This window comes from Salmo trutta, unplaced genomic scaffold (assembly GCF_901001165.1).
Source record: "Salmo trutta unplaced genomic scaffold, fSalTru1.1, whole genome shotgun sequence".
Taxonomy (NCBI): Eukaryota; Metazoa; Chordata; class Actinopteri; order Salmoniformes; family Salmonidae; genus Salmo; species Salmo trutta.
This window is the reverse complement of record NW_021822842.1, coordinates 97,501-107,500: the sequence shown is the minus strand read 5'-3', so window position 1 is coordinate 107,500 and position 10,000 is coordinate 97,501. Positions and strand designations below refer to the sequence as shown.

At 37.6% G+C, this 10,000-nt stretch overlaps 13 non-coding genes and 1 pseudogene across 13 annotated transcripts in view; all 14 read right to left on the bottom strand.

Moving 5' to 3' along the window:
• LOC115185356 (5S ribosomal RNA) overlaps positions 1-16 on the bottom strand; it is a 119-nt gene extending 103 nt beyond the window's left edge. Inside the window, exon 1 of the ribosomal RNA XR_003875047.1 lies at positions 1-16. This exon is cut by the window's left edge and continues 103 nt beyond it. This is a non-coding gene — a ribosomal RNA (5S ribosomal RNA).
• A 161-nt stretch (positions 17-177) lies between these two features.
• Positions 178-296, bottom strand: LOC115185279 (5S ribosomal RNA). Its single transcript, XR_003874973.1, has one exon. It is a non-coding gene; the product is annotated as a 5S ribosomal RNA (ribosomal RNA).
• Positions 297-705: 409 nt separating this feature from the next.
• On the bottom strand, positions 706-824 carry LOC115185334 (5S ribosomal RNA). Its single transcript, XR_003875026.1, has one exon. It is a non-coding gene; the product is annotated as a 5S ribosomal RNA (ribosomal RNA).
• A 161-nt stretch (positions 825-985) lies between these two features.
• On the bottom strand, positions 986-1,104 carry LOC115185367 (5S ribosomal RNA). The gene has a single exon (XR_003875058.1). It is a non-coding gene; the product is annotated as a 5S ribosomal RNA (ribosomal RNA).
• Positions 1,105-1,512: 408 nt separating this feature from the next.
• On the bottom strand, positions 1,513-1,631 carry LOC115185422 (5S ribosomal RNA). The gene has a single exon (XR_003875109.1). It is a non-coding gene; the product is annotated as a 5S ribosomal RNA (ribosomal RNA).
• Positions 1,632-2,040: 409 nt separating this feature from the next.
• LOC115185437 (uncharacterized) lies at positions 2,041-2,149 on the bottom strand (annotated as a pseudogene).
• A 161-nt stretch (positions 2,150-2,310) lies between these two features.
• On the bottom strand, positions 2,311-2,429 carry LOC115185413 (5S ribosomal RNA). Its single transcript, XR_003875101.1, has one exon. It is a non-coding gene; the product is annotated as a 5S ribosomal RNA (ribosomal RNA).
• Positions 2,430-2,837: 408 nt separating this feature from the next.
• Positions 2,838-2,956, bottom strand: LOC115185419 (5S ribosomal RNA). Its single transcript, XR_003875106.1, has one exon. It is a non-coding gene; the product is annotated as a 5S ribosomal RNA (ribosomal RNA).
• A 161-nt stretch (positions 2,957-3,117) lies between these two features.
• Positions 3,118-3,236, bottom strand: LOC115185278 (5S ribosomal RNA). Its single transcript, XR_003874972.1, has one exon. It is a non-coding gene; the product is annotated as a 5S ribosomal RNA (ribosomal RNA).
• A 409-nt stretch (positions 3,237-3,645) lies between these two features.
• Positions 3,646-3,764, bottom strand: LOC115185332 (5S ribosomal RNA). Its single transcript, XR_003875024.1, has one exon. It is a non-coding gene; the product is annotated as a 5S ribosomal RNA (ribosomal RNA).
• Positions 3,765-3,925: 161 nt separating this feature from the next.
• LOC115185366 (5S ribosomal RNA) lies at positions 3,926-4,044 on the bottom strand. The gene has a single exon (XR_003875057.1). It is a non-coding gene; the product is annotated as a 5S ribosomal RNA (ribosomal RNA).
• A 409-nt stretch (positions 4,045-4,453) lies between these two features.
• On the bottom strand, positions 4,454-4,572 carry LOC115185421 (5S ribosomal RNA). Its single transcript, XR_003875108.1, has one exon. It is a non-coding gene; the product is annotated as a 5S ribosomal RNA (ribosomal RNA).
• Positions 4,573-4,981: 409 nt separating this feature from the next.
• LOC115185355 (5S ribosomal RNA) lies at positions 4,982-5,100 on the bottom strand. The gene has a single exon (XR_003875046.1). It is a non-coding gene; the product is annotated as a 5S ribosomal RNA (ribosomal RNA).
• A 161-nt stretch (positions 5,101-5,261) lies between these two features.
• On the bottom strand, positions 5,262-5,380 carry LOC115185410 (5S ribosomal RNA). The gene has a single exon (XR_003875098.1). It is a non-coding gene; the product is annotated as a 5S ribosomal RNA (ribosomal RNA).
• Between the last annotated feature and the right edge of the window lie 4,620 nt (positions 5,381-10,000).

The window sequence follows — 10,000 nt, the reverse complement described above, 5'->3', positions numbered from 1 at the left end:
TGGTATGGCCGTAAACAATAAACAATCTCTTGGTACAACATATATAGTCAAAGTGAGTCTGATAAACAGACTGCATTTTGCAGCAGGAAGCTGCATTTAGTCAATTCATCATTAAATGCTTACTACAAGGCAGTGTTGCTGATGAAATAGTGTAAGAGCACACCCTCGTGGACAAAAAGCTTACAGCACCTGGTATTCCCAGGCGGTCTCCCATCCAAGTACTAACCAGGCCCGACCCTGCTTAGCTTCCGAGATCAGACGAGATCGGGCGTACCCAGGCTGGTATGGCCGTAAACTATAAACAACCTCTTGGTACAACATACATAGTCAAAGTGAGTCTGATAAACAGACATTGCATTTTCACCAATTAGATAAGCAGCTTGAACTTTGTGTCACTGAAAAAGTAGAAGAAATTACAAACACTGTAGCCATCACTTTATAGCACAGGTAGTTGGATAAAATACAAACTTTATTTCTTTTCATCATTTGAACAGGGTAAGGGAGCACAAAGCACACACAAGCTGCATTCAGCAACAATGTTATTATTTGTCTTATAAATACAAGGCAGATGCTAACTGACAACACACGGAACTTTGATCCTATTAAAAAGGCAGGAAGCTGCATTTAGTCAATTCATCATTAAATGCTTACTACAATGCAGTGTTGCTGATGAAATAGTGTAAGAGCACACCCTCGTGGAAAAAAAGCTTACAGCACCTGGTATTCCCAGGCGGTCTCCCATCCAAGTACTAACCAGGCCCGACTCTGCTTAGCTTCCGAGATCAGACGAGATCGGGCGTACCCAGGCTGGTATGGCCGTAAACAATAAACAATCTCTTGGTACAACATATATAGTCAAAGTGAGTCTGATAAACAGACTGCATTTTGCAGCAGGAAGCTGCATTTAGTCAATTCATCATTAAATGCTTACTACAAGGCAGTGTTGCTGATGAAATAGTGTAAGAGCACACCCTCGTGGACAAAAAGCTTACAGCACCTGGTATTCCCAGGCGGTCTCCCATCCAAGTACTAACCAGGCCCGACCCTGCTTAGCTTCCGAGATCAGACGAGATCGGGCGTACCCAGGCTGGTATGGCCTTAAACGATAAACAACCTCTTGGTACAACATACATAGTCAAAGTGAGTCTGATAAACAGACATTGCATTTTCACCAATTAGATAAGCAGCTTGAACTTTGTGTCACTGAAAAAGTAGAAGAAATTACAAACACTGTAGCCATCACTTTATAGCACAGGTAGTTGGATAAATACAAACTTTATTTCTTTTCATCATTTGAACAGGGTAAGGGAGCACAAAGCACACACAAGCTGCATTCAGCAACAATGTTATTATTTGTCTTATAAATACAAGGCAGATGCTAACTGACAACACACGGAACTTTGATCCTATTAAAAAGGCAGGAAGCTGCATTTAGTCAATTCATCATTAAATGCTTACTACAATGCAGTGTTGCTGATGAAATAGTGTAAGAGCACACCCTCGTGGAAAAAAAGGTTACAGCACCTGGTATTCCCAGGCGGTCTCCCATCCAAGTACTAACCAGGCCCGACTCTGCTTAGCTTCCGAGATCAGACGAGATCGGGCGTACCCAGGCTGGTATGGCCTTAAACGAAAAACAATCTCTTGGTAGAACATATATAGTCAAAGTGAGTCTGATAAACAGACATTGCATTTTCACCAATTAGATAAGCAGCTTGAACTTTGTGTCACTGAAAAAGTAGAAGAAATTACAAACACTGTAGCCATCACTTTATAGCACAGGTAGTTGGATAAAATACAAACTTTATTTCTTTTCATCATTTGAACAGGGTAAGGGAGCACAAAGCACACACAAGCTGCATTCAGCAACAATGTTATTATTTGTCTTATAAATACAAGGCAGATGCTAACTGACAACACACGGAACTTTGATCCTATTAAAAAGGCAGGAAGCTGCATTTAGTCAATTCATCATTAAATGCTTACTACAATGCAGTGTTGCTGATGAAATAGTGTAAGAGCACACCCTCGTGGACAAAAAGCTTACAGCACCTGGTATTCCCAGGCGGTCTCCCATCCAAGTACTAACCAGGCCCGACCATGCTTAGCATCCGAGATCAGGCGTACCCAGGCTGGTATGGCCGTAAACGATAAACAATCTCTTGGTACAACATATATAGTCAAAGTGAGTCTGATAAACAGACTGCATTTTGCAGCAGGAAGCTGCATTTAGTCAATTCATCATTAAATGCTTACTACAAGGCAGTGTTGCTGATGAAATAGTGTAAGAGCACACCCTCGTGGACAAAAAGCTTACAGCACCTGGTATTCCCAGGCGGTCTCCCATCCAAGTACTAACCAGGCCCGACTCTGCTTAGCTTCCGAGATCAGACGAGATCGGGCGTACCCAGGCTCGTATGGCCGTAAACGAAAACAATCTCTTGGTAGAACATATATAGTCAAAGTGAGTCTGATAAACAGACATTGCATTTTCACCAATTAGATAAGCAGCTTGAACTTTGTGTCACTGAAAAAGTAGAAGAAATTACAAACACTGTAGCCATCACTTTATAGCACAGGTAGTTGGATAAAATACAAACTTTATTTCTTTTCATCATTTGAACAGGGTAAGGGAGCACAAAGCACACACAAGCTGCATTCAGCAACAATGTTATTATTTGTCTTATAAATACAAGGCAGATGCTAACTGACAACACACGGAACTTTGATCCTATTAAAAAGGCAGGAAGCTGCATTTAGTCAATTCATCATTAAATGCTTACTACAATGCAGTGTTGCTGATGAAATAGTGTAAGAGCACACCCTCGTGGACAAAAAGCTTACAGCACCTGGTATTCCCAGGTAGTCTCCCATTCAAGTACTAACCAGGCCCGACCATGCTTAGCTTCCGAGATCAGACGAGATCAGGCGTACCCAGGATGGTATGGCCGCAAACAATAAACAATCTCTTGGTACAACATATATAGTCAAAGTGAGTCTGATAAACAGACTGCATTTTGCAGCAGGAAGCTGCATTTAGTCAATTCATCATTAAATGCTTACTACAAGGCAGTGTTGCTGATGAAATAGTGTAAGAGCACACCCTCGTGGACAAAAAGCTTACAGCACCTGGTATTCCCAGGCGGTCTCCCATCCAAGTACTAACCAGGCCCGACCCTGCTTAGCTTCCGAGATCAGACGAGATCGGGCGTACCCAGGCTGGTATGGCCGTAAACTATAAACAACCTCTTGGTACAACATACATAGTCAAAGTGAGTCTGATAAACAGACATTGCATTTTCACCAATTAGATAAGCAGCTTGAACTTTGTGTCACTGAAAAAGTAGAAGAAATTACAAACACTGTAGCCATCACTTTATAGCACAGGTAGTTGGATAAAATACAAACTTTATTTCTTTTCATCATTTGAACAGGGTAAGGGAGCACAAAGCACACACAAGCTGCATTCAGCAACAATGTTATTATTTGTCTTATAAATACAAGGCAGATGCTAACTGACAACACACGGAACTTTGATCCTATTAAAAAGGCAGGAAGCTGCATTTAGTCAATTCATCATTAAATGCTTACTACAATGCAGTGTTGCTGATGAAATAGTGTAAGAGCACACCCTCGTGGAAAAAAAGCTTACAGCACCTGGTATTCCCAGGCGGTCTCCCATCCAAGTACTAACCAGGCCCGACTCTGCTTAGCTTCCGAGATCAGACGAGATCGGGCGTACCCAGGCTGGTATGGCCGTAAACAATAAACAATCTCTTGGTACAACATATATAGTCAAAGTGAGTCTGATAAACAGACTGCATTTTGCAGCAGGAAGCTGCATTTAGTCAATTCATCATTAAATGCTTACTACAAGGCAGTGTTGCTGATGAAATAGTGTAAGAGCACACCCTCGTGGACAAAAAGCTTACAGCACCTGGTATTCCCAGGCGGTCTCCCATCCAAGTACTAACCAGGCCCGACCCTGCTTAGCTTCCGAGATCAGACGAGATCGGGCGTACCCAGGCTGGTATGGCCTTAAACGATAAACAACCTCTTGGTACAACATACATAGTCAAAGTGAGTCTGATAAACAGACATTGCATTTTCACCAATTAGATAAGCAGCTTGAACTTTGTGTCACTGAAAAAGTAGAAGAAATTACAAACACTGTAGCCATCACTTTATAGCACAGGTAGTTGGATAAAATACAAACTTTATTTCTTTTCATCATTTGAACAGGGTAAGGGAGCACAAAGCACACACAAGCTGCATTCAGCAACAATGTTATTATTTGTCTTATAAATACAAGGCAGATGCTAACTGACAACACACGGAACTTTGATCCTATTAAAAAGGCAGGAAGCTGCATTTAGTCAATTCATCATTAAATGCTTACTACAATGCAGTGTTGCTGATGAAATAGTGTAAGAGCACACCCTCGTGGAAAAAAAGGTTACAGCACCTGGTATTCCCAGGCGGTCTCCCATCCAAGTACTAACCAGGCCCGACTCTGCTTAGCTTCCGAGATCAGACGAGATCGGGCGTACCCAGGCTGGTATGGCCTTAAACGAAAAACAATCTCTTGGTAGAACATATATAGTCAAAGTGAGTCTGATAAACAGACATTGCATTTTCACCAATTAGATAAGCAGCTTGAACTTTGTGTCACTGAAAAAGTAGAAGAAATTACAAACACTGTAGCCATCACTTTATAGCACAGGTAGTTGGATAAAATACAAACTTTATTTCTTTTCATCATTTGAACAGGGTAAGGGAGCACAAAGCACACACAAGCTGCATTCAGCAACAATGTTATTATTTGTCTTATAAATACAAGGCAGATGCTAACTGACAACACACGGAACTTTGATCCTATTAAAAAGGCAGGAAGCTGCATTTAGTCAATTCATCATTAAATGCTTACTACAATGCAGTGTTGCTGATGAAATAGTGTAAGAGCACACCCTCGTGGACAAAAAGCTTACAGCACCTGGTATTCCCAGGCGGTCTCCCATCCAAGTACTAACCAGGCCCGACCATGCTTAGCTTCCGAGATCAGACGAGATCGGGCGTACCCAGGCTGGTATGGCCGTAAACGATAAACAATCTCTTGGTACAACATATATAGTCAAAGTGAGTCTGATAAACAGACTGCATTTTGCAGCAGGAAGCTGCATTTAGTCAATTCATCATTAAATGCTTACTACAAGGCAGTGTTGCTGATGAAATAGTGTAAGAGCACACCCTCGTGGACAAAAAGCTTACAGCACCTGGTATTCCCAGGCGGTCTCCCATCCAAGTACTAACCAGGCCCGACACTGCTTAGCTTCCGAGATCAGACGAGATCGGGCGTACCCAGGCTGGTATGGACGTAAACGATAAACAATCTCTTGGTACAACATATATAGTCAAAGTGAGTCTGATAAACAGACATTGCATTTTCACCAATTAGATAAGCAGCTTGAACTTTGTGTCACTGAAAAAGTAGAAGAAATTACAAACACTGTAGCCATCACTTTATAGCACAGGTAGTTGGATAAAATACAAACTTTATTTCTTTTCATCATTTGAACAGGGTAAGGGAGCACAAAGCACACACAAGCTGCATTCAGCAACAATGTTATTATTTGTCTTATAAATACAAGGCAGATGCTAACTGACAACACACGGAACTTTGATCCTATTAAAACGGCAGGAAGCTGCATTTAGTCAATTCATCATTAAATGCTTACTACAATGCAGTGTTGCTGATGAAATAGTGTAAGAGCACACCCTCGTGGAAAAAAAGCTTACAGCACCTGGTATTCCCAGGCGGTCTCCCATCCAAGTACTAACCAGGCCCGACTCTGCTTAGCTTCCGAGATCAGACGAGATCGGGCGTACCTTTTTTTTTTTTTTTTTTATCTTTTATTATGAAAAATACATAATATTTACAATATTCAGTCAATAATAAAAAAGGATGAACAATTCATCCTTTTACAAAATCAAAAAAGAAAAGAAAAGAAAACCAATTAAAAACACAATCATTCACTAAAACCAATTAATAATTAAAAACAAGTTTTTCATTCAAATCAACTTCAATAAAAGTACTCCCCCACACAAACAGCTTTTCAAAATTGCATAAACTATATTTATATATTACTTCTATATCTTTCTCTAAAATACTTCTAAATAAAACCTCCACATTCACAATTTTACCTTCATAATGCCCTAGATTCCTTCTTTGTCTTACAGCGTATCTAGCATGACTAAGAACAAAATTCATCAAATTAATATTAAAAACTTTGCTTTTTCCATTTAAACCAAAGAGAAACAACCTCCTCCACTCAACCCCATTAACAATATCTTCTCCCCAATGTTGTACTAAAATCCTCTTTAAAAACTTATGAAATTCTTCCAATCTACTGCATTCAACAAAAAAGTGCATAAAATTTTCCACCCCCGTACCACAAATATCACATTCTCTTTTAATATTTCTATTTATTTGATGTAAAACCACATTCGTAAAAATCCTATTATGTTTCAATTTAAAATCATTGTCTTCACATTCTATAGCATTATATTTTACATTAACATTCTTCCATATTGATTTCACATCTATATTTGTAAACACCCTAGACCACACTTTTTCTGAAGCAGGAGCTTTTGTCTCTTTTAAAATACATTTTCTATAAACCATTTTAACTTTTAAACTTGATAAAACATGTTTCTCCCCATTACTTTCATAGTATAAAACCGGTAAACCCTTAGCTCTCTCAACCACCTCTGTATTTATTAAAAGCACCCATTCCTCAGGAATACACCCTAAAATTCTCTTATACATATTTTCTACAGTAGTTTTGCTGATTTCATCATCCACTTCACAAACATTGTCATAAATAGCTTGAACAGGAAGAAACCCTGGAATGACCTCATATAAAATGTCCCCAATCTGTCTCATCCCAGCCCTCATAAAATATTTACAAACCACCATCTTATTATTATATTGTATCTTGGGATTTAAAAAAATTGGCAGATTTAAAATATTGTCTAAAATGGTACACTCATAATAAATATTTGGTAAAAACTCCCCCCAAGCCTCAAACACTTCTCTATAAAACAATGCTATATTACCTAACATTTCCTTTTTCATGCACATCAATAAACCATTGTCCCCCATCCTCCCAACATCCTGCAAATACTCCTTAAAAAATCTTTTCCATCCGTAATCTAATTCACCATATAAATATTTCCGTACCATTTTGACTCTAATTGCTTTTTTCCTAACATTTAAATCTACCAACTTCAAACCTCCCTCCTCATAACCTGCAATCAGAGTTTTAAAAGAAATTTTCGCTCCTTTCCCATCCCATAAAAAATCAACTAAAATCGTATTCATTTCAGATAAAACCCATTCTGGTACGTCTAAAACATTCATGACATGAATAAAAATTGACATCAGCAATGAATTTACAACAATTACTTTCCCTTTTAATTTCAATGCCCTCCCCCTCCACATATTTACCACCTTCCTAACTTTGTTTATAACTCCACTCCATGTCAGATCTCTCGCTTCCTGTTCCTTCACCCCTAAAAACACACCTAACACCTTAAAATAATCATTTACCATTTTAAAAGGAAAAGTCCCCTCATTAATCTTCCCAACATACATTATTACTGACTTCTCCATATTCACTTTTGCTCCTGAGGCTTGCTCATATACTTTAAAACACTCCATCACCCTTTTAACACTTCCCTCATCTCTAACTGTTATTGTGGTATCGTCTGCATATTGATGAATTAAACTAAAACCTCCTTGCGGAGTCTCTACACAATTTATAAAATGATCTTTTTTAAGGTATGCCGCTAAGGGTTCTACCGATAAAACAAACAATAAAGCTGATAAAGGGCATCCCTGTCTCACTGATCTCTCAAGAATAAAAGAATCTGTTAAAACCCCATTACATTTAACCCTACTTTTAGCCTTTCTATATAATAATTTTATCCATCCTATTATTCTATTTCCAAACCCATATTTTTCTAGTACCCTAAACATAAAATCATGTTCCACCCTGTCAAAAGCTTTATTAAAATCTATACTTAAAACAATTCCCCCTATCTTATCACTATTCATTTTATTTATCACATCTCTAAGTGTATTTATGGTATCTGCTATATCTCTTCCTGGCACACTATAATTTTGTGTAGGTGCTATAATATCATTTAAAACCATCTTCATCCTATTTGCCAGTATCTTAGCTAAAATCTTATAATCTGAGTTTAATAAACTAATTGGCCTATAATTTTCTAGTTTCAATTTGCTCCCCTTATTTTTATATAAAATCGATATCAGCCCTGTCACCATGGAGTCTGAAACATTATTATTATCTTCCATATATTGATATACTTCCAATAAAATCGGTGCTAAAAGACTTTCATACATTTTATAAAACTCTGCAATTAGTCCATCTACTCCAGGACTTTTATTTATTTGTAAACCCTTAATTGCATCTTTCACTTCATCCACTGTTATCTTCCTATCACACATTTGCTTATCCTCAACACCAATTTGCACATCCACACTATTTAAAATCTCTTTTACACACCCCTCATCCACCTCCCCTTTCTTAAATAAATCCTTATAAAAATTCTGTACAGTTTCTAATATCTCAACATAATCATTTACCACTTCACCCTTTACATTCTCAATCTCATTAAAATATGATTTCATCTGTTTAGTTTTCTCTAAACCAAGAAAAAATGACGTACATTTCTCCCCTTCTAAAACATATTTTGCCCTACTTCTAATAATTGCACCCTTACACTTATCTATTTCACATTTGCTCAATTGTGCTTTTAAATCTAAAAACCTTTCAATATTATAGTTAGGATCAATATCACATTTCCTCATTTCTTCATTCAGTTTTGTTCTTAAAAAATGTTCTTCTCTTGTCATCCTACTCCTCTTCTTCCTTGCATATCTAATACTAAAAACTTTTATTTTTTCCTTAACATTTTCCCACCACTGACACTTATCATTCCCTTTTTGCTTATCCTCCATTTCATGTTCTATCAAAGATTTAAGTTGTTTCCCGTATTCCTCATCACCTAAATACCCTGCATTCATACACCATATTCCCCCCCCTTTCCTTTCCTTATCTAACCCCACCGAAAATGTTAACCCAGCATGATCACTAAAAGTTGTAAAAATATATTTAATATCTTTCATAAAATTCCTTAACCCTTCATTTACTAAAACCAGATCTATCCGTGTCTGTTTCAATTCCCCTAAAACCACCTGCCTTCTAGAAAATTCTCTCTTGTTCGGATTCTCGTCCCTCCATATATCAATCAAATTATTTTCAAACATCATCTTCCTTAAAACCCCCCTAGATACGTCACTTCTAAAAATAGCTCCCCTTGTCATATCTAGTCTATCCATTTTTACATTAAAATCCCCAACTAAAATACAGTTACCCTTGCACCATTTCCCTAATTCTAAAAATAAATTCCTTCTCTCTATTTCATTATTCGGCGCATAAATATTTATAATTCTAAAAACCCTACTCATATACTCAAAATCTAAAATTAAAATCCTCCCATTATTATCATTATATATCTTCTTCACATTTTCTACTACATCCTTCCTTAATAAAATTGCAACCCCACATGAATTCCCCCTGCCATTGTTTACATAAATAAAATCCCTCCATATTTTTTGTACTTCTAAAACACACACATTATCCCAGTGCGTCTCTTGAATACATAAAATTTCAGAATTCTTCATTTGTACTATTCTATTAAATTTTCCTATTGTTCTCACACCATTTGCATTTATCGACATTATTTTGACCATACTAATAAATAATAAAATTATAAAATATAATTTCATTATGCTCTACCTTTTATCCAGTTTCTTTCCTCTTCCACCCTTTCTCTCCCTCCCCTCCGCCGCTTTCCTCTTCCTGTATCCTCCTGTCGTTCTTTCAAACTTTTCCCCATCATCCGTGTCCGATAT